At 40.7% G+C, this 23,102-nt stretch overlaps 1 long non-coding RNA gene across 1 annotated transcript; it reads left to right on the top strand.

The window, feature by feature from the left end:
* Positions 1 to 1,418: 1,418 nt before the first annotated feature.
* Positions 1,419 to 3,329, top strand: LOC141279387 (uncharacterized). Its single transcript, XR_012333529.1, has 3 exons — positions 1,419 to 2,189; positions 2,956 to 3,066; positions 3,249 to 3,329. It is a non-coding gene; the product is annotated as an uncharacterized lncRNA (long non-coding RNA).
* The last annotated feature ends 19,773 nt before the right edge of the window (positions 3,330 to 23,102 follow it).

Raw genomic sequence — 23,102 nt, 5'->3', positions numbered from 1 at the left:
AGGCTCTTCGTTGCCTTACCTCAATATATTTTTGGACGTTAGGTGTCATATATAACTCTGCAGCTTTGTGAATTTTACTGCCCCTGAGCTCCATTTTTCAACTCGCTTTTTTGTGTGCTGGTCGCAAAACCGCAGGATTGCTTCAGGCCCTATTCTGGTTTTAGGCCAGTAGGCTGAGCCTTTGGTTAATTCTTCTTCCCGATGGGAAATTAGTCTGACATGTGCCTGTCGAAACACCCACAGCTAGTGTCTCATTGGTTCCCCTTCTTCCCGTTCATCCTGTGCACAAATTTACAGCTGTGCGAAACAGGAGGTTAAAGGCTCTGATTCTCCAAGTGGGGAGATTTTTAGTAAAGTGGCTGGAATGGCGAACCCGAACACCAGGAGGTGAAAAATGAGGTGCATTTTAGCCACCTTTCCTGTTCACACCGTGTACAGTCCTCTGGGTTTCCCATGCATGTTTTACCTGTAGGCAGTTCCCTTGAACCTGCAGATTTGGGACCCATGGAATGGGTACCAGGCAGTATTACTTTCAATGGTCTGCATTTCCTCACCTAACCTCACTAATTCTCTTACCACGAACAGTTTCCAGCCTTATGTCTCATCCTGCTGTGGGTCTGTATATGTTCAATCCATGTTGATTAACAGGCCCTGAGCAAAAGTTGTAAGAATTTTTCTGTCTCACTGTCTTTTTTTTAAAATTTATTATTATATTGGTTACAGCTGATTTTCAATGGTCTTGTTTCTTGCTGCTGTACATCCACTTGATTCACGTATAGAGAGACATCAATAAATTTTTCTTCGGATTCTTACCAGTCGTATATATTCTTTTCCGGTGACTTGAGTGTGCTGAGTGCAGTTCTTTGAGGTACCGTGTAGGCCTTTTCGATTATCAATTTGGTATTTGAAACGGTATATTTGCTAATTTCAACCTCCTGGATGATGCCTCACCCCTCCCTACCTTTCCCCTTTAGCAGCCTTATACGTGTTTTCTACATATTTGACTATGTTTTTGTTTTGTAATTTATTTCATGTGTAGCCATTCTGGATTCCACCTTTAAGTGATATCTTATGATATGTGTCTTTTTCTTTTTGAATTCTGTCACTTAGAATGATCATACGTAACTCCTCCGGAGTTGTTACAACTGGCCATATTTCATTGATTTCCAGGCTGAGTAATATTCCACTCTACGTAAGTACCACATATCTATCCAGTTTTTCCCTCCAGAGACATTTAAGTTATATCCTAGTCGAGGATCTTTTAAACAGAGAGGCGGTAAACATTGGGGTGCCTGTGTCCTCTCGATGTTTGTTTTTCCCAAGATATACGCCCATGAGTGCAAGTGCCCTATGCTCTGTAGCTCATTTTTCAGATGTTTTAGTAAACACAATACACTTCTGCAGAATGGCCGTTGGCAATTTACATTTCCACTATCAGCCTCACAGGGCTCCCTTTTCTCCTCGCCCTGTCCTGCTTTTGTGGTGTTTACACTTTATGAGGATGGCTCTTCTGACTGATGCAAAGTGATACCTCTTGTAGTATTGATTTCCAGTGCCCACCTGTTTGGTTGGCTAAAAAGGGCATATGCCCTTTTCTTGAATATATTCAGAAAAAACGCATATGCCCTTTTTGGCCAACTGCATCGTTGGCGATGTTCAGCCCCTTTTCTTGTGCTTTAATGGCGAGTCCTTTCTACCTCTTCAAATCCCTTTCCTGCCATTCTCCCTTGCTTACAAGTCCTTTTCTTTGACTTTCCTCAAGACATTTTTCGACGATAGATATTTTCAGCTCTTCAGTTTCGTGAACTTTAGTGCCCCTGAGTTCCATTTTTCAACTTGCGTTTTTGGGAACTGGCCACAAAACAGCGGGATTTCCTCAAGCCCTATTCTGTTTCCGTGGGTAATCTTAGCCTTTGGTCAATACGTCTTCCTGATTGGAAATTAGAGTGACATGTGCCTTTCCGAACACCTAGGACTTACCTCTCATTGTTTCGCATCCTTCCGCTTCATCCTCTGGACAAATTCCAAACTGTACGCAACAGGATGTTGACGGTGCTGACATCTCCAAGTGGGGAGATTGTTAGGAAAGACACTGGAGGGGTGAACCCGAGCACCAAGAGATGAGGAGATCAGATGCCTATTCCAAACTCTTCCCGATCAGACGGTGTACTATCATCTGGGTGTGACAGGTATGTTTTAGCAGTAGGAAGGGTCCCGTGCATGTAAGGAGAACACCAGGGATTGTTTCAAATCAGTGTCTCCCTGAAACCCAAACTGGGGAATTTTTAAGATACGGCTACACATATGTTCATTAAGGGCCTTGGGAAGTAGGCAGAGTGTGAACTTTAGATGATTGAAGTCTTCAGGGTCAGAAGCACTCACCACCGGCTTCCCTTAGGTTACATTTTATCTGTCGTTGATAGATGATGTTGATAAAAATATCTGTTCTTTTTCACATTATTTCCCCTTATAGGTTATTGCAAAATATTGAGTGTAGTTCCCTGTGCTATACAGTAGTTCCTTGTTGATGATCTGTTTTATACATAGCAGTGTGTATGTGTTAAACCCAAACTGTTAATTTATCCCTCCTCCCACCTTTCCCCTTTGGTAATAATAAGTTATAAGAGTTTATACTTCTCAGAAATGGGGGAGCTGAAAGAGAGGTATCTTTTTCAATGGAAAAGCATTTGAAACAAGATTGAAGCTTCAGCCATGATTATTAGAGGTACATCCTTGGAAAGAAATCACTTCATTTCTCTAATGTTGACCTGACAAATAAGACAAACTTCTTCACTGAACTTGCTTATAATAAAGTGATGGAAATATCAAATTGAAGTGTTAGAAACATCTTATTTTACCCGAGCCTTATACACTGTTCTATGTTAATTACAGTTTGGCTCACATATCTGTTCATTGAAGTTACAATGTTCTCAATTTCTGTTACTGATCCTCCAGAGTGGGCCCCAACAAGGGTCCCCCTGCCCAGTGTCATTGGGGCCAACAGATCGAGACTGAGTTTGGTTCACAAGCAAAGGAAACTTTATATTTTGATGAGAGAATGGAGAGGTGAGAGCATGCACTACCCCGTGGGCTGTGGGCTGGGCTGCTGTGTAGAGATCCTGTCAGAGTCAGTGGGAGGGAGGGGGCGGAGCTCTCGAGGGCCGGGTTGGCTGCAGCTCAGGCTCTATATCTCGGAGCCTGCACTGGGCCCCAGGAGCTGAGGTGTCGACCCAGCCATTCTGCACTAGGAAATCTGGTCTGAAGTGCCGGGTGTGGAACCTCTGCATGCGGGACCCTAGGAGCATGTGAAATTAGACAAAGCACAAAGGAAAAAAGGTCAGACTTTATTTTATTGCCCAGATTCTATTTTTATCTCCCAGGAATTTTTAATGGGCTTTGCCAGTGACAAACCCCTCCTCTGCCTTTTGTCCCGTTCCTCATTCTTGGAGTGCTGAGGGTGCAGACCCCTCTTCTGTAACTCCTTCGTGCTGAGTTGGGAGTCCTCACACCGGGTGGGGAGGGGGAGAACTTCTCCCCAGCAGATTCCAGGTGAGGTTGATTGTCTCCAGGCCTCCTGCCTCACTGCTCGTCCGCCTGAGCACCAGCATTGGAACCGTTATAGATTCTAATGACCTTTAAGGGTCCAGGAAAGAGATGCGCAGAGACGCTGGGGGGGCCTGTTTTACCCGGCCCAACATTTGTTCGGCCACCTTAGCTGACCGTTTCTGCTAGCCTAGATGCTCTGACCAGTAGTCTGCGCTTTCTTCAATTAGGCCCCTGAATTAACGTAAAAACAGCACCAGGTGTCAGAGCCCTTCCCGCTCAACTCCCAGACAGTCCAGGGTGGGTGATGATCCAGGACCATGACGGCCACTGAGTCAACGGCCTTTTGAAATAGCCAGGAGTCCAGCTGGTCTTATTGGCCACCATCACCACGGTGTCTGTAGGTTTTCTATGGAGACAGTGTGATATACGGTTCCCCCGACAAGCTTATTAGCTCCCCTCTGGGTGCAGTAAGTCCTGCAAGCAGTAGTCTACTCTTTTGGGACACACTCTTGTTTTCTGACAGAAGTTCCAGGTCAAGTGATGGTCACACGAGTCGTCATGGGGGCCCGTTGCCCCGGTTGTCTCTCTGAAGGTTGGAGTTGGAGGGCCTCCTCACTCGAGGTCGGTGTGCCCACGGAGCGAACCCTGCAACTTCAGGGCATGGTTGGTGGTTAGGATCACTACGTGGAGTCCTTTTCCCTTAGGAGGGAGCTGGCCTTGCGGGCTGCTGATTTCCAGGTTTTTAGATACTCCCAGTATCCTGGCCGGATGGGGTGGCGAGCCAAGCCCTTGGTGACCGTAGTTTATCCTACCTGGAGGACATTCTTGAGTTGTTCCATTTCAGGTGGTCCCAGTTTTTGCACTAATACTCCAAGGGCGATTCACCTTTGACCGGGAACATAAAGGTCAAAGGGTTTAGCTAAATTAGGGAGTTCCAGGGCAAGGGTCTGAATTGACTGCTCTTTCCATTCTTGAAAGGCCACTTCTGGATTCTGTTCAAAAGGATCATCATCTTTTCCTTTCAGTGTTTCATATAGAGGCCCAGCTAGTAGACTGTAGTTAGGGATCCAGAAGCAGCAAACCCTGGCCTCCCCAGGAACCCCTAAGCTGTCTTCTAGTTTTAGAAAGGGGTAAGGCTGCAAATGGTTTCTTCCCTTTCCTGGGATGGGCTTCTCCGACCTTCTGTGAGAATGAAGCCCAGGCAGGTCGCCTTAGTCTGTGATATTTGAGCCTTTTTCTTCGACAACTTCTATCCTTTATTGGCTCGGTAGTTCAGAGGCCTCCTTAGTAGGGCTGGAGATCAGAATGTCGTCTGCATATTGAAGGGGGGTTCCCTTTTCCAGAGGTAGAACTTTTAGGTCTTTAGCTAACGTTTCCCCAAAGATGGTGTGGGAATTTTTGAACCCTTGGGGCAGGACGGCCCAGAAGTATTGTTTCTCTTGTATGTTGAGTCCTGCCACTCACAAGCCAAAATTTCTTGTGACTCTGGGACTAATGGAATACAAAGGAAGGCATCATTGAAGTCTACTACAGAATACCATGTCCTGGTGGATGGTAGAATGACCAGCAGTGTGTAGGAATTAGGAACTACTGAATGTATATCCTCGGTGGCTTCACTGACTGTCCTGACATCCATTACCAGGTACCCAGCTGCCACCGGGGCTCTCGAGGTCACGCCCCTCCCAGGATATGGAGCTCAGCTGGGCAGGTCCCCAGCAGCCCACGGGGCTTTCATGGTCAGGCCCCTCCCAGGTTATGGAGCTCACCTGGGTAGGTACCCTGGCCAGGCTGGGCACACAGGAACCGTGCACATATCCCTCATTGAAGACCATCCCCAGCTCACCTGTAGCTCAGAGCTGACACAGAGCACCTCAGAGCAGGACTTGAACTAACAAACAGCAGCTCCAGAAGGTCTGTGACTCTGGGTATCACTCTGTGCGGCCCTCCTCTGCCTGGTCTTCCAGAGACTTCCACTGCAGCCAGGGCACCAGGCCTCTCTCTCCACCCATCACCCCTCCTCTCCCTGACTCCTGGGTTCCTCTCATTAGGAGAGGGTTTTCTTGAAGTTGTCTCCCACTCATGGGCCAGATAAAATGATTAGAAAACAAGCCAAAGCTGCAGCCCCTTGTCTATCCTGACTCTCAGGAGCCCACACCTGTTCCTTGGACCTGGCCTGTTCAGCAAGGCCCAATTTATGCAATGTGAGCCCCTGAGGGGCGAGGATTGGCTGACCTGTGCAGCCTGACCCTGTCGACCAGCCCTCCCCAGGTGTACCTGGGTTGAGGTCAATATAAACACCGCTCCAGGCAGCAAGAGCCCCTGCAGCTGTGCCTGACGCCGTTTTCTCTGCCCCGTCAGCAGTGTCGGGGCTGGGCTGGTGGGAGGGAGTGAGGGGCCACGGCTTTTTGGGTGGCCCGGTGTGAGTGGGGCTCTGCTGGACTTTCTGCAGGAGTTGCCAAGCTGCCACCTGCTAAAGAAGAGGATGTGTCACCCATACCTGCCGCTGGAATTTCTCCCCAGGCAGAGGTGAGGAAAGAAAAAAGCAGTGGGGGCCGGGACAGGACGGGTATCTCAGGCAGGGAAATGGAAAGCTTCCAGAAGAGCACCCAGGGCCAGGACCATCCTGGCTGGCCTGCAGGCACCAAGTCGGCCGGCATGCTGTCACTCGTGTGGCTCCATGGCCCTTCCTCTAGGCTTTCAAGTCCTTGCACACATTCAGGTGTTTTACCTGGGAAGTGTGGGAACAGTTCAGCAGCAGCTGGCCTGGGGCTCAGCTCACGTTTACTCACAGACGCCTCAGCACGGTCCGCCAGCTTTGTAATGAGGACGCTCCTTGCGGGTGGGCTGCTGGCTGCATGGGAGATGATTCCCCACCTCTGACCAACTTCAGAATTGTTTACCAGTGTAGTGCCCTGATAGGGTTTTTCTCTGTATAACTGGTGGGTTCTGGGTTTGTTTGGTTTTTTCTTTTTTGGTTCATGGTAGATTTTATTCCTCTTTTGTGTATTTATCAAGTGCCCTGATACGATTTTTCTCTGTATAACTGGTGGGTTTTTGGTTTGTTTGTTTTTTTCTTTTTTGGCTCATGGTAGATTTTATTCCTCTTTTGTGTATTTATCAAGTGCCCTGATATGGTTTTGCTCTGTATAACTGGTGGGTTCTGGGTTTGTTTGTTTTTTTCTTTTTTGGTTCATGGTAGATTTTATTCCTCTTTTGTGTATTTATCAAGTGCCCTGATACGGTTTTGCTCTGTATAACTGGTGGGTTTTGGGTTTGTTTGTTTTTTTCTTTTTTGGTTCATGGTAGATTTTATTCCTCTTTTGTGTATTTATCAAGTGCCCTGATAGGGTTTTGCTCTGTATAACTGGTGGGTTCTGGGTTTGTTTTTTTCTTTTTTGGTTCATGGTAGATTTTATTCCTCTTTTGTGTATTTATAGATATAAACATGGAAATAATTCATTCATATAAATACATCTATGGGAAGGGAAGAACTTTTTTCTGTTTTTTAAATTTTATTTATTTCTTTAATTTTTAAATTTTATTTAATTTTTTATACAGCAGGTTCTTATTGGTTATCTATTTTATACATATAAATGTATACAGGTCAATCCCAATCTCCCAATTCATCCCACCACCACCCCCACACGGGTTTCTCCCCTTGGTGTCCATACGTTTATTCTCTACATCTGTGTCTCTGTTTCTGCCCTGCAATCCGGTTCATCTGTACCATTTTTCTAGGTTCCACATATATGTATTAATATACAATATTTGTTTTTCTCTTTCTGACATACTTCACTCTGTATGACAGTCTCTACATCAATCGACGTCTCTACAAATGACCCAATTTCATTCCTTTATATGGCTGAGTAATATTCCATTTTATATATGTACCACATCTTTATGCATTCGTCTGTCTGTGGACATTTAGGTTGCTTCCATTACCTGGCTATTGTAAATAATGATGCAATGAACATTGTGGTGAATGTCTTTTTTTTTTAAAAAAACATCTTTATTGGGGTATAATTGCTTTACAATGGTGTGTTAGTTTCTGTTTTATAACAAAGTGAATCAGTTATACATATACATATGTTCCCATATGTCTTCCATCTTGCGTCTCCCTCCCTCCCACCCTCCCTATCCCACCCCTCCAGGCTGTCACAAAGCACCAAGCCAATATCCCTGTGCCATGCGGCTGCTTCCCACTAGCTATCTACCTTACGTTTGTTAGTGTATATATGTCCATGACTCTCTCTCGCCCTGTCACAGCTCACCCTTCCCCCTCCCCGTATCCTCAAGTCTGTTCTCCAGTAGGTCTGCGTCTTTATTCCTGTTTTACCCCTAGGTTCTTCATGACATTTTTTTAAAATTCCATATATATGTGTTAGCATACGGTATTTGTCTTTTTCTTTCTGACTTCCTTCACTCTGTATGACAGACTCTAGGTCTATCCACCTCATTACAAATAGCTCAATTTCATTTCTTTTTATGGCTGAGTAATATTCCATTGTATACATGTGCCACATCTTCTTTATCCATTCATCCGATGATGGGCACTTAGGTTGTTTCCATCTCCGGGCTATTGTAAATAGAGCTGCAATGAACATTTTGGTACATGACTCTTTTTGAATTTTGGTTTCCTCAGGGTATATGCCCAGTAGTGGGATTGCTGCTTCATATGGTAGTTCTATTTGTAGTTTTTTAAGGAACCTCCATACTGTTCTCCACAATGGCTGAACCAATTCACATTCCCACCAGCAGTGCAAGAGTGTTCCCCTTTCTCCACACCCTCTCTAGCATTTATTGTTTCTAGATTTTTTGATGATGGCCATTTTGACTGGTTTGAGATGATATCTCACTGTAGTTTTGATTTGCATTTCTCTAATGATTAGTGATGTTCAGCATCCTTTCTTGTGTTTGTTGGCAATCTGTATATCTTCTTTGGAGAAATGTCTTTTTAGGTCTTCTGCCCATTTTTGGATGGGGTTGTTTGTTTTTGTGATATTGAGCTAAATGAGCTGCTTGTAAATTTTGGAGATTAATCCTTTGTCATTTGCTTCATTTGAAAATATTTTCTCCCATTCTGAGGGTTGTCTTTTGGTCTTGTTTAGGGTTTACTTTGCTGTGCAAAAGCTTTTAAGTTTCATTAGGTCCCATTTGTTTATTTTTCTTTTTATTTCCATTTATCTAGGAGGTGGGTCACAAAGGATCTTGTTGTGATTTATATCATAGAATGATCTGCCTATGTTTTCCTGTAAGAGTTTTATAGTGTCTGGTCTTACATTTAGATCCCTAATCCATTTTGAGTTTATTTTTGTGTATGGTGTTATGGAGTGTTCTAATTTCATTCTTTTATGTGTAGCTGTCCAGATTTCCCAGCACCACTTACTGAAGAGACTATCTTTTCTCTATTGTATATCCTTGCCTCCTTTGTCATAGATGGGTTAGCCATAGGTACTTAGGTTTATCTCTGGGCTTTCTATCCTCTTCCATTGATCTGTATTTCTGTTTTTGTGCCAATACCATATAGTCTTGATTACTGTAACTTTGTAGTATAGTCTGAAGTCAAGAAGTCTGATTCCTCCATCTCTTTTAATTTCCCTCAAGACTGCTTTGGCTATTCGGGGTCTTTTGTGTTTGTATACAAATTTTAAGATTTTTTTTGTTCTAGTTCTGTAGAAAATGCCACTGGGAATTTGATAGGGATTGCATTGAATCTGTAGATTGCTTTAGGTAGTATAGTCATTTTCACAATATTGATTCTTCTAATCCGAGAGCATGGTTTACACCTCCATCTGTTTATGTCATCTTTGATTTCTTTCAGCAGTGTCTTATAGATTTCTGAGTGCAGGTCTTTTACCTCCTTAGGTAGGTTCATTCCTACGTATTTTATTCATTTTTTTGCAATGGTGAATGGGATTGTTTACTTAATTTCTCTTTCTGATTTTTCTTTGTTAGTGTAGGGGATTGCAAGAGATTTCTCTGCATTAATTTTGTATCCTGTAACTTTACCAAATTCATTGATTAGCTCTAGTAGTTTTCTGGTGGCATCTTTAGGATTCACTATGTGTAGTATCGTGTCATTTGCAAACAGTGACAATTTTACTTCTTCTTTTCCAATTTGTATTCCTTTTATTTTTCTTCTCTGATCGATGTGTCTAGGACTTCCAAAATTATGTTGAATAATAGTGGTGAGAGTGGACATCCTTGTCTTCTTCCTGATCTTAGAGGAAATGCTTTTAGTTTTTCACCATTGAGAATGATGTTTGCTGTGGGTTTGTCCTATACGGCCTTTATTATGTTGAGGTAGATTCCCTCTATGCCCACTTTTTGGAGACTTTTTATCATAAATGGGTGTTGAATTTTGTCAAAAGCTTTTCCTGCATCTATTGGGATGATCATATTTTTATTCTACAATTTGTTAATACGGTGTATCACATTGATTGATTTGTGTATATTGAAGAATTCTTGCATCCCTGGGATAAACCCCACCTGATCATGGTGCATGATCCTTTTAATGTGTTGTTTAATTCTGTTTCCTAGTATTTTGTTGAGGATTTTTACATCTATATTCATCAGTGATATTGGTCTCTAATTTTATTTTTCCATAATATCTTTGTCTGGTTTTGGTATCAGGGTGATTGTGGCCTCATATAATGAGTTTGGGAGTGTTCCTTCCCCTGAAAAGTTCTGAAGAGTTTGAGAAGATTGGGTGTTAGCTCTTGTCTAAATGTTTGATAGAATTCACTTCTGATGCCATCTGATTCTGGACTTTTGTTGGAAGATTTTTAATCACAGTTTCAATTTCATTACCTGTGATTGGTCTGTTCATAGTTTCTATTTCTTTCTGGTTCAGTCTTGGAAGGTTATATCTTTCTAAGAATTTGTCCATTTCTTCCAGGTTGTCCATTTTATTGGCGTAGAGTTGCTTGTAGTAGTCTCTTAGGATGCTTTGTATTTCTTTGGTTTCTGTTACAACTTCTCCTTTTTCATTTCTAATTTTATTGATTTGACTCCTCTCCCTCTTTTTCTTGAGTTTGGCTAAAGGTTTATCATTTTTGTTTATCTTCTCAAAGAACCAGCTTTTAGTTTTATTGATCTTTGCTATTGCTTTTATTTCATTTATTTCTGCTCTGATCTTTATGATTTCTTTCCTTCTACTTACTTTGGGTTTTGTTCTTCTTTCTCTAGTTCCTTTAGGTGTAAGGTTAGATTGTTTATTTGAGATTTTTCTTGTTTCTTGAGGTAGGCTTGTATTGCTATAAACTTCCCTCTTAGAACTGCTTTTGCTGCATCCCATAGGGTTTGGATCATCATGTTTTTGTTGTCATTTGTCTCTAGGTAGTTTTTGATTTCCTCTTTTATTTCTTCAGTTATCTTTTGGTTATTTAGTAATGTATTGTTTAACCTCCATGTGTTTGTATTTTTTATGGTTTTTTTCCCTGTAATTGATTTCTAATCTCATAGCATTGTGGTCGGAAAAGCTGCTTGATATGATTTCAGTTTTCTTAAATTTACTGAAGCTTTATTTGTGACCCAGGATGTGATCTATCCCGCAGAATGTTCTGTGTGCCATTGAGAAGAAACGTGTAATCTGTTGTTTTGGGATGGAATGTCCTATAAATATCCATTAAATCTATCTGGTCTCTTGTGTCATTTAAAGCTTGTGTTTCCTTATTAATTTTCTGTCTGGATGATCTGCATTGGTGTAAGTGTGTTGTTAAAGTGCCCCGCTATTATTGTGTTACTGTCGATTTCCTCTCTTATAGCTGTTAGCAGTTGCCTTATATATTGAGGTGCTCCTATGTTGTGTACATATATAGTTATAATTGTTATATCTTCTTGGATTGATCCCTTCATAATTATGTAGTGTCCTTCCTTGTCTCTTGTAACATTCTTTATTTTAAAATCTATTTTATCTGATATGAGTAGTGCTACTCCAGCTTTCTTTTGATTTTCATTTGCATGGAATATATTTTTCCATTTCCCCACTTTCAGTCTGTATGTGTCCCTAGGTCTGAAATGGGTCTCTTGTAGACAGCATATATATGGGTCTTGTTTTTGTATCCATTCAGTGAGCCTGTGTCATCTGGTTGGAGCATTTGATCCATTCATGTTTAAGGTAATTATCGATATGTCTGTTCCTATTACTGTTTTCTTAATTGTTATGGGTTTGTCTTGGTGGGTCCTTTTCTTCTCTGGTGTTTCCCACTTAGAGAAGTTCCTTTAGCATTTGTTGTAGAGCTGGTTTCGTGGTGCTGAATTCTCTTAGCTTTTGCTTGTCTGTAAAGCTTTTGATTTCTCCAACAAATCTGAGTGAGATACTTGCTGGGTGGAGTACTCTTGGTGGTAGGTTCTTCCCTTTCATCACTTTAACTTTATCATGCCACTCCCTTCTGGCTGGTAGATTTTCTGCTGAGAAATCAGCTGTTAGCCTTATGGGAGTTCCGTTGTATGTTATTTGTCATTTTTTCCTTGTTGCTTTCAGTAATTTTTCTTTGTCTTTAATTTTTGTCAGTTTGATTACTGTGTGTCTCGGCATTTTTCTCCTTTGGTTTATCCTGCCTGGGACTCTCTGTGCTTCGTGGACTTTGGTGGCTGTTTCTTTTCCTATGCTAAGGAAGTTTTCGACTATAATCTCTTCAAATATTTGCTCGGGTCCTTTCTCTCTCTCTTCTCCATCTGGGACCCCTATAATGCGAATGTTGTTGCATTTAATGTTGTCCCAGAAGTCTCTTAGGTTGTCTTCATTTATTTTCATTCTTTTTCTTTATTCTGTTCCATGGCAGTGATTTCCACCTTTCTGTCTTCCAGGTCACTTATCCGTTCTTCTGTCACAGTTATTCTGCTACTGATTCCTTCTAGTGTATTTTTCATTTCAGTTATTGTATTGTTCATCTCTGTTTGTTCTTTAATTCTTCTAGGTGTTTGTTCCTTAATTCTTCTAGGTTTTTGTTAAGCGTTTCTTGCATCTTCTCGACCTTTGCCTCCATTCTTTTCCCAAGGTCTTGGATCATCTTCACTATCATTATTCTGAATTCTTTTACTGGAAGGTTGACTATCCCCACCTCATTTCATTGTTTTTCTGGGGATTTATCTTGTTCCTTGATCTGGTATAAAGTCCTCTGCCTTTTCATTTTCTCTATCTTTCTGTGAATGTGGTTTTCCTTCCACAGGCTGCAGAATTGTAGTTCTTCTGCTGTCTGCTCTCCAGTGATTGAGTCTATCTTAGAGGCTTATGCAAGCTTCCTTATGGGAGGGACTGGTGATGGGTAGAGCTGGCTGTTGCTCTGGTGGGCAGAGCTTTAATCTGCTTGTCTGTGGATTAAATAAAAGTTTAATAAAAAGTTTAATCTGCTTGTCTGCTGATGCATGGGGCTTGGTTCCCTCCTTTTTGGTTGTTTGGCCTGAGGCGACCCAGCAATGGAGCCTACCTTGCTCTTGGTGGGGCTAATGGTGGGCTCTGGGAGGGCTCACACCAAGGAGTATTTCCCAGAACTTCTGCTGCCAGTGTCGTTGTCCCCATGGTGATCCACAGCCACTCCCCACCTCTGCAGGAGACCCTCTAACACTAGTAGTTAGGTATGGTCATTCGCCTATGGGGTGACTTCTCCTTCCCCTGGGTCCTGATGTTCACACTACTTTGTGTGTGCCCTCCAAGAGGGGAGTCTCTGTTGAGACTCTGAGTCTCTGAATGCAGTTGAGACTCTGAGACTCATATTGGAGTCACACAGACTCTGGGTCCTGTGAAGCTTCAATGCTTTGTGGTTCTAGAAATCCTATAGGAGACGGTCCACACCAGGTGAAGCTAATGCTGTCAGTAGAGGTGGTGAAGCCAAAGATCTGCAGTTCCGACGAGAGGTGCTGATGTAAATACAGGACAAAATCATCTCGTATGAATGTAGTTCACATTCACAGGCACGTTTAAGATGAATGCAGTCATGTTAATGCCTAATATATTCTATCTTGTGCCTCTCCTCAGGAACCCGCTCCTCAGTTCCTGAGGCTCCTGTAAGTCATGTACAGGGGAATGGAGAGTGGGCTCTGTCCAGTCTGAGCCCTGAGTTACCCTGTGTGTATCTTAGGATACTTTGTATTTCTGTGGTGGCTGTTGTAACATCATCTCTTTCATTTCTGATTTATTTGGGCCGTCTCTTTTTAACAAAACATACTACTGTTGTCTTTTATTCTTTACAGAAGTTTAATAACTGTTCGATCTACTACCCTTACTCTGTGTATACTTTTTGCAGTGAGGTTTTTACTTTTATTTGTTTTCTTGTTACTATGAATAATTAGTGAGACTTCTTTTAAGCTACATTCAACATTGCTTATAAAGCTGCTTTATTAGTGATGACACAGCTTTAATGGAAGTCATGTTCTGGTTGTAAATTAGAATGCAATGTGCCAGCAAAAAGCCCCTTAAGTTTATGTCTCATTAAGTCTTCTTTTTTTAATTTAATTTTTATTTTTTATCAGAGTAACTTTGATTAAAATGTTTTGTTTGTTCTAGGTGTGCAAGATGTGGTTCTTTTACCCATATACATGTATCTATACTTCTTCAGATCGTTTTGTTATGTAGGTTATGACACAATGTTGAGTAGTCTTATCTTGGTATTCCGTAGGTCTCTGGTGATTATATATTTCACATGTGTTTGTATATCTATGTTAACCCCAAGATCCTAATGTATCCAGTCCTCACACCTTTCCATTTGGTGAACCATAACTTTGTTTAATGAATCTGTGATTGCCTTTCTCTGAGGAAGTATCTTCATTGGTGTCAATTTTTAGCTAACATCTATATGTGATATTATAGGATATGTGTCTTTTGCTGTCTGACTTAGTACAATTTGCCTGATTACCTCTAGAATCATCTACAGTGCTACAAATGGCCTTGTTTCATTTTTTTCCCTAGCTAATATTCCATCTGTTCATGTACCAGTTCTTCTTTGTCCACTCACCTCTTGATGGACTGTTTGGTTGCCTCCATGTCTTGGCTGTTGTAATACTGCTGCAATGCACATTTGCCTGCCTGTGTCTTTCCAGTTCTGTCTTCTTATATTATAGGCCCAGGAGTGGGCCTCCTGTATCATATCGTATCTCAGGGTTTACCTTTTAAAAGCACCACGATTTTATTCTCATTAGTGGCTCTTTCCAGGTTACATCCCACTTAAAGTTGAGGGTATGCATTTCTCCACAACACCTTCAGCATTTATTATTTGTAGTTTTCTTGCTGATGGATATTCTGACTGGTGTGAGCTGATACATCTTTGTGGTTGAATTTGCATGTGACTCATAATCCGTTGAAATTGAGCTTGAAGGCATGTCCTTTTTATTTTTCAAGTTGCGATTACAACTTAGTTCTTCAAAGTGTTTTCTTAAAGTATGTGTCACATTTTGAAATTTATTGGCCATTACATCCCTCAAGACATTTTGAGGGAAGGTTTCACTTACAGCCCTGCAGTACTTGTTCACATGAAGTGACCATTAGTACAGGCTTTAAAGTTTCTTTTGCAGGTAACAGCTAGAGTGTGGCAGTCTTTCTTCATTCCCCATGCTCGTACTAGGGAAACAGACCTTCTGGCCAGTGGTCTTCCTCGGTTATATATTAGAGTGGAATGTGCCTGGATAAACCCCGAAAAGCTGATGTCTCTTTAATTTTGCTTGTTTTTTAAATTTAATTTATATTTTTATCCGAGTAATATTCCATTGTGTATATGGACCACTTCTTGATGCATTCCTCTGTTGATGGACATTTTTGTTGCTTCCACGTGTTGGCTATACTAAATATTGCTGGAGTGCAAGATTGCCAGCCTGTGACTTTTTGATTCTCATTTTCTCAGGTGACAGGCCCAGCAGTGGGTGTGACTGACTGACTAGTAACTCAATGTTTACATTTTCAAAGCACCTCCATTATGTTTTCATTAGTGGCTCTTACCACCTCCCCCTTAGAACCAAGGGTACAAATTTCTCCACAATCCCTTCAGCATTTATTGTTTGCAGCATTTTTACTAATGCCAGTTCTGACTGCTGTGACCTGATAGGTTTTTGTAATTTGGGTTTGCATGTCTTTAAAAATTCCTAAAATTCATGATTTTTCCATGCCTTTTTTTTTTCTGTAAAAAAAAAAAAAGTGTGAGTACAATATATCACTTGAAATTTTCTTCTTGGAAGGTTGCCCTCTTTTGAATTTTTGGTCGATATTCGACCCCAGGATCTTTTTGCAGGGCAGGCGTCATTACAGAACTGCAAGTTTGGTGAATATTTAGTGACCATTAGCACTGGGTTTAAAGCTGCTGTTGTGGGAAATGGCCACAAGGAGGCAGCATTTCTCCATTCGCAAATCTGGGTACTAGGGCAGCAGAGCCTTTCTGGAAGTCGTGTTCCTGGGTTGTAAGTTAGAATGGAATGTGCCAGGAGAAACGCCCATAAGTTTATGTCTCAGTACTTCTTAGTTTTTAAAATGTATTTAATTGGGATAATGATTAGATATTGTTTGTCCAGGTGTACAGAATCTGGTTCATTTGTACAATATATATGTCTATTCATGTTCAGATCCTCTTCCCATGTAAAATATTACAGAGTGTTCCATAGACCTCCCTTGCTATATCGTCGGTCTTTTTGATATATGTTTATAATATGTATTTGTATACGTATGGTAACGCTAATCTTAATTTATCCATTCCGCCCACCTTTCCTTTTAGATAAGCATACTTAATTTCTAAGGCTGTGAGTGTCTTTCTCTGTGGAAATATGTACATTTGTGTTAGTTATTAGATAACACCTATAAGTGATATCATAGGATATAGCTCTTTTGCTTTCTGACTTACGTCATGTTCTGTGATTATCTCCTAGCTCATCTATGGTGCCTCAAATAGCAGTGTTTCATTGTTTTCCATGGCTAATATTCTATTGTGTACATTGACCACTTCTTCTTTATCCACTCATCTGTTGATGGACATTTTGGTTGCTTCCGTGTCTTGGCTATTGTGAATAAGGCTGCAGTGCAGCTTTTGCAGTCCGGGTCTTCTCGATTCTGGTCTTCTCAGGTGAGAGGCCCAGTGGTGTGACTGCTGGATTGAATGGCACCTCAAATTTTACTTTTAATCGCAGCTCCTTTCTGTTCTTATTATTGGCTGTTACCACTTTACATTTCACCAGCAGCTAGAGGGTACACAGTTCTCTAAACCCCTTCAGAATTTATTGTTTGTAGACTTTTTGCTGATGGTCAGTCGATTGGTGTGAGTTGAAATCTTTTTGTAGATTAGATTTTCATGAGTCTAATAATTCCTGAGGCTGAGCGTTTTCCCATTTTCTTTTTTTTTAAAAAAAGAGTGAGTCAAACTTACCTCTTCATACTAACTTCTTGAAAAATTTGCCAGTTTTGAATTTTATTGTCCATTTCTTACCTCTGCACAATTGTTTAGGGCAGGTGTGCTTTATAGCCCTGAGTCCTTGTGAATGTTAACAGACCATTAGCTGTGGGCTTAACGCCACTCTTGCGGGAAGTGGCCACAAGGTGGCAGAATTTCTACATTTCTAACTCTGGGTTTTTGGGCAGCAGAGCCTTTCTGGAAATCGTGTTAGTAGGCTTCAAATTAGAGTGGAATGTGCCAGGGCACATCCCCAAGAGATTATATCTCCTTACTTCTTGTTTGCTTTTTAATTTCATTTTTATTAATTATCAGAGCAAATTTGATAAAAATGTAGATTCTCCTAGGTGTACAGAATCTGGTTCATCATATCAATGTATCTGTCTATTCATCTTTGGATCCTTTCCCGTGTAGGTTATTACAGAGTGTTGAGCAGACATCTCTTGGTATTCCATACGTATTTTGTGATTATATATTTCATATGTGTTAGTACATGTCTGTTAACCCCCATATCCTAATTCATACATTCCTTACAATTTTCCATTTGGTTAAACATATTTTTTTTCTTAATCCATGCTTTTCCTTCTCTTTAAGTTCATGAGTATCAATTTTTAGGTAACACCTATAAGTCATGTCATAGGATATCTGTCTTTCACTTTCTTACTTCAAGTTGGGTGATTATCTCTAGGTCTTTATATGGTGGTGCAAACGGCACTGTTTCATTGTTTTCCATAGCTAATATTCCATTTTTTACATGGACCACTTCCTATTTGTGCATTTTTCTGTTGATGGACATTTTAGTTTCTTCCAAGTCTTGGCTATGTTAAATGATCCTGCAGTGTAGGACTGCCAGCCTGTGTCTTTTCCATTCTGCTCTGCTCAGGTGATAGGAGCATCAAAGGACCTACCAGATCACATGGTAGGTCAATTTTTACCCTTAATCGCACCTCCATTATGTTCTCACTACTTTCTGTTACCAGTTTACATCCCCCCAGCAGCTAGAGGGTACACAGTTCTCTGAAACCCCATTCAGCATTTATTCTTTGTAGACTTTTTGAGAAGAACATTCTGACGGCTGTGAGGTGAACATTTCTGTAATTGGATTTGCATGGCTTTATTAATTGCTGATGTTGCACATTTTTCAATTCCCTTTTATTTTAAAGAAAGAAAAAGAAAAGACAAAATGTGCGTAAAATATGCCTCTTGAAATTGTCTTCTTGAAATGTTGACGTCTTTTGAATTTTCTGATCGATTTACGACCCCAGGATTTTTTTTGATGCCAGGTGTCATTTACAGGCCTGCAATTATTTTGAATATTAAGTGACCATTAGTGCTGTTGTGCGAAATGACCAGAAGGCAGCAGCACTTCTCCTTACCAAATCTGCTTAATAGGGCAACAGAGCCATAATGGAAGTTGTGGTGTAGGTTGTAAATTAGAACGGAATGTGCCAGGAAAAGCCCCTTAAGATTATGTCTCATTACTTCTTGTTCATTATTTTAATTTTTATTCTTTATCACAGCAAATTAGATTACAATGTTTTGTTTGTTCTAGGTGTGCAAGATGTGGTTCTTTTACACGTACACATATATCTATTCTTCTTCAGATCCTTTTCCCATGTAGGTTATGACACACTGTTGAGTAGTCTTTTCTTGGTATGCCGTAGGGTTTTGGTGATTATATATTTCACATGTGTTTGTATATCTCTGTTAACCCCAGTATCGTAATATATCCAATCCTCACACCTTTCCATTTGGTGAACCATAAGTTTGTTTAATGAATCTGTCGTTGCCTTTCTCTCTGGAAATATCTTGATAGGTATCAATTTTTATGTAAAACCATAAGTGATATGATAGGATATGTGTCTTTCGCTTTCTCACTTACTACTAGTTGCATGATGACCTCTAGACTCCTCTATGGTCCTGCAAATGGCATTGTTTCATTTTTTTCCTTGGCTAATATTCCATCTGTACATGTACCAGTTCTTCTTTGTCCACACATCTCTTGATGGGCGTTTTGGTTGCTTCCATGTCTTGGCTATTGTAATACTTCTACAGTGCAGATTTGCCTGGCTGTGTCTTTCCAATTCTGTTTTCTTAGGATGTAGCCCTAGAAGTGGGCCTCCTGGAATATATAGTAGCTCAAGGTTTACCTTTTAAAGGCGCCTCCATTCTGTTCCCATTGGTGGCTCTTAGCAGGTTATGTCCCACTTCAAATTGAGGGTATGCATTTCTCCAAAACCTCTTGAGCATTGATCGTTTGTAGTTTTTTTTTTGCTGCTGGTTATTCTGAGTGGTGTGATCTGATACTTCTTTGTGGTTGGATTTGCATGTGTCTCATACTCCCTTGAAATTGAGCTTTCAGGCATGTCCTTTTATTTCTCAAACTGTTATTACAGGTGACTTCTTCAAATTGTTTTCTTGAAGTATGTGCCACATTTTGAAATTTTTTGGCCTTTACCTACATCAAGACATTTTAAGGGCAGGTTTCATTTGCATCCCTGAAGTACTTGTGAATATGAAGTGCCCATTAGCACAGATTTCAAAGCTGCTGTTGCAGGTATCGGCCAGAGGATGGCAGCATTTCTACGTTCTCCACTCTGGTACCTAGAGAAACAGACTTTCCTGCCAGTGGTGTTCCTCAGTTATAAATTAGAGTGCAATGTGCCCTGATATACCCCCAAAAGCTTATGTATCCTTACTTATGTTTGATTTTAAAATTTAATTTATATTTTTTAGTGGAGTAATACTCCATTCTGTACATGGACCACTTCTTCTTTGTGCATTCCTCTGTTGATGTACATTTTTGTTGCTTCCAAGTGTTGCCTATGGTAAATATTGCTGGAGTGCAGTATTGCCAGCCTGTGACTTTTGATTCTCATTTTCTCAGGTGTTAGGCCCAACAGTGGGTATGATTCATTGACTGGTAGCTCAATGTTTACCTTTTCAAGGAACCTGCATTGTTTTTTCATTAGTGGCTCTCACCACGTCCTAATTAACACCGAGGGTACGCGTTTTTCCACAACCTCTTCAGCACTTATTGTTTGCAGAATATTTGCTCATGGCCATTCTGACTGGTGTGAGCTGATAGGTTTTTGTAATTTGGATTTGCCTGTCTTTAATAATTCCTAATATTCAGCATTTTTGCACACTTTTCTCTTTTATTTAGAAAAAATGTGTGAGTACAATATACCTCTTGAAATTGTCTTCTTGGAAGGTTGCCCTCTTTTGAATTTTGTGGTCGATTTTCGACCCCAGGATTTTTTTTGAGAGCAGGTGTCATTTACATGCCTGCAATGATTGTGAATATTTAGTGACCATTAGCACTGGGTTTAAAGCTGGTGTTGTGGGAAACGGCCACAAGACGGCAGCATTTCTCCATTCGCAAATCTGCTTACTAGGACAACAGAGCCTTTCTGGAAGTCCTGTTACTAGGCTGTAAATTAGAATTGAATGTGCCAGGAAAAAGCCCCTGAAGTTTATGTCTCATTACTTCTTGTTCGTTGTTTTCATTGTTTTAATCAGGGTAATTATTAGAATACAGTTTGTCCTAGGTGTACACAATCTGGTTCATTCGTACATCATATATATCTATTCATGTACAGATCCTTTTCCCATGTAAAGGATTACAGAGTGTTCCACCTCCCTTGCTATGTGCTCGGGCTTTTTGATATATGTACTTAATCTGTATTTGTATAGGCATGGTAAACCTAATCTTAATTTATCCATTGCCACCACCTTTCCTTTTAGATAAGCATAGTTTTTTTTCTAAGTCTGTGTGTGTCTTTCTCTGTGGAAATATGTCCATTTTTGTCAGTTGTTATGTAACACCTATAAGTGATATCAGGATATATGTCTTTTGCTTTCCAACTTACCTCATGTTCTGTGATTATCTCTAGGCTCATCTATGGTACCTCAAAGAGCAGTGTTTCATTGTTTTCCATGGCTAATATTCCGTTGTGTACATGGACCACTTCTTCTTTATCCATTCATCTGTTGATGGACATTTAGGTTGCTTCCGTGTCTTGGCTATTGTGAATAAGGCTGCAGTGCCGCTTTTTGCAGCCTCTGTCTTCTGGATTCTGGTCTTCTCAGGTGAGAGGCCCAGCGGTGTGCCTGCTGCATCGAATGGTAGCTCAATTTTTACTTTTCAATGCAGCTCCTTTCTGTTCTCATCATTGGCTGTTACCACTTTACATCTCACCAGCAGCTAGAGGGTACACAGTTCTCAAAAACCACTTCAACATTTATTATTTGTAGACTTTTTGTTGATGGCCAGTCGATCTGTGTGAGTTGAAACCTTTTTGTAGATTAGATTTGCATAAGTGTAATAATTCTTGAGTTTGAGCTTTTATCCATTTTCCTTTTTTTTTTTTGAAGACAGTGAGTAAAACTTACGTCTTCGTACTATCTTCTTGAAAAATGTGCCTGTTTTGAATTTTGTTGGCCATTCCCTACCTCAGCACAATTTTTTCGGGCAGGTGTCCTTTACAGACCTGAGTCCTTGTGAATGTTAAGTGTCCATTAGCTGTGGGTTTAAGGCCGCTCTCGCGGGAAACGGCCACAAGGCGGCATCATTTCTACATTTCCAACTCTGGGTTTTTGGGCAACAGAGCGTTCCTGGAAATCGTGTTAGTAGGCTTCAAATTAGAGTGGAATGTGCAAGCGCAAACCCCCAAGAGCTTATGTCTCCTTACTTGTTGTTTGTTTTTTAAATTTAATTTTTATTCGGTATCAGAGCAAATTTGATAAAAAATTTGTTTCTCCTAGGTGTACAGAATCTGGTTCATCATATCAATGTATCTGTCTATTCGTCTTTGGATCCTTTCCCGTGTAGGTTATTACAGAGTGTTGAGTAGACATCTCTTGGTATTCCATACGTATTTTGTGATTATATATTTCATATGTGTTAGTACTTGTCAGTTAACCCCCATATCGTAATTCATTTATTCCTTACACGTTTCCATTTGGTTAAACATAATTTTATTTTCTTAGTCCATGGTTTTCCTTCTCTTGGAAATAATTTCATGGGTATCAATTTCTAGGTAACACCTAGAAGTGATGTCATAGGATATCTGTCTTTCAGTTTCTTTCTTACTTCATGTTGGGTGATTATCTCTAGGTCTTTATATGGTGGTGCAAACGGCACTGTTTCATTGTTTTCCATGGCTAATATTCCATTGTGTACATGGACCACTTCCTATTTGTGCATTTTTCTGTTGATGGACATTTTGGTTTCTTCCAAGTTTTGGCTGTGTTAAATGTTCCTGCACTGCAGGATTGCCAGCCTGTGTCTTTTTCATTCTGGTCTGCTCAGGTGATAGGCGCATCAAAGGACCTACCAGATCACATGGTACCTCAATTTTTACCGTTAAACGCACCTCCATTATGTTCTCACTACTGACAGTTACCAGTTTACATCCCCCCAGCAGCTAGAGGGTACACAGTTCTCTCAAACCACTTCAGCATTTATTGTTTGTAGACTTTTTGCTGATGGTAGTTGACTTGTGTGAGTTGAAACCTTTTTGTAGATTAGATTTGCATGTGTCTAATAATTCCTGAGGTTGAGCTTCTATCCATTTTACTTTTTTTAACAAGAGAGTAAGTCAAACTTACCGCTTCATACTACCTTCTTGAAAATTTTGCCTTTTTTGAAATTTTTTGGCCATTCCTCACCCCAGGACATTTTTTGAGGGCAGGTGTCCTTTACAGTCCTGAGTTCTTGTGAATGTTAAGTGACCATTAGTTGTTAGTTTTAAGCCGCTCTTGTGGGAAACCGGCACAAGGTGGCAGCATTTCTACATTTCCAACTCTGGGGTTTGGAGCAACGGAAACTTCCTGGAAATCATGTTAGTAGGCTGCAAATTAGCGTGGAATGTGCCAGGGCACACCCCCAAGAGCTTATATCTCCTTACCTCTTGTTTGTTTTATAAATTTAAGTTTTATTTATTATCTGAGCAAGTTTGATAAAAATGTGTTTGTTCTAGGTGTACAGAATCTGGTTCATTATATCTATGTATCTATCTATTCACCTTTGGTTCCTTTCCCGTGTAGGTTATTACAGAGTGATGAGCTCAATTTTTAACTTTAAACGCACCGCCATTCTCATCTCACTACTGGCTGTTAACAGTTTATGTCCCAGCAGCTGCTTGAGGGTACACAGTTCTCTAAAACCCTTTCAGCATTCATGTT

The sequence above is a fragment of the Tursiops truncatus genome, chromosome 1, assembly GCF_011762595.2.
Source record: "Tursiops truncatus isolate mTurTru1 chromosome 1, mTurTru1.mat.Y, whole genome shotgun sequence".
NCBI lineage: Eukaryota > Metazoa > Chordata > Mammalia > Artiodactyla > Delphinidae > Tursiops > Tursiops truncatus.
Note: the sequence above shows the minus strand (reverse complement) of the source record. Positions and strands in the feature narration are given on the sequence as shown.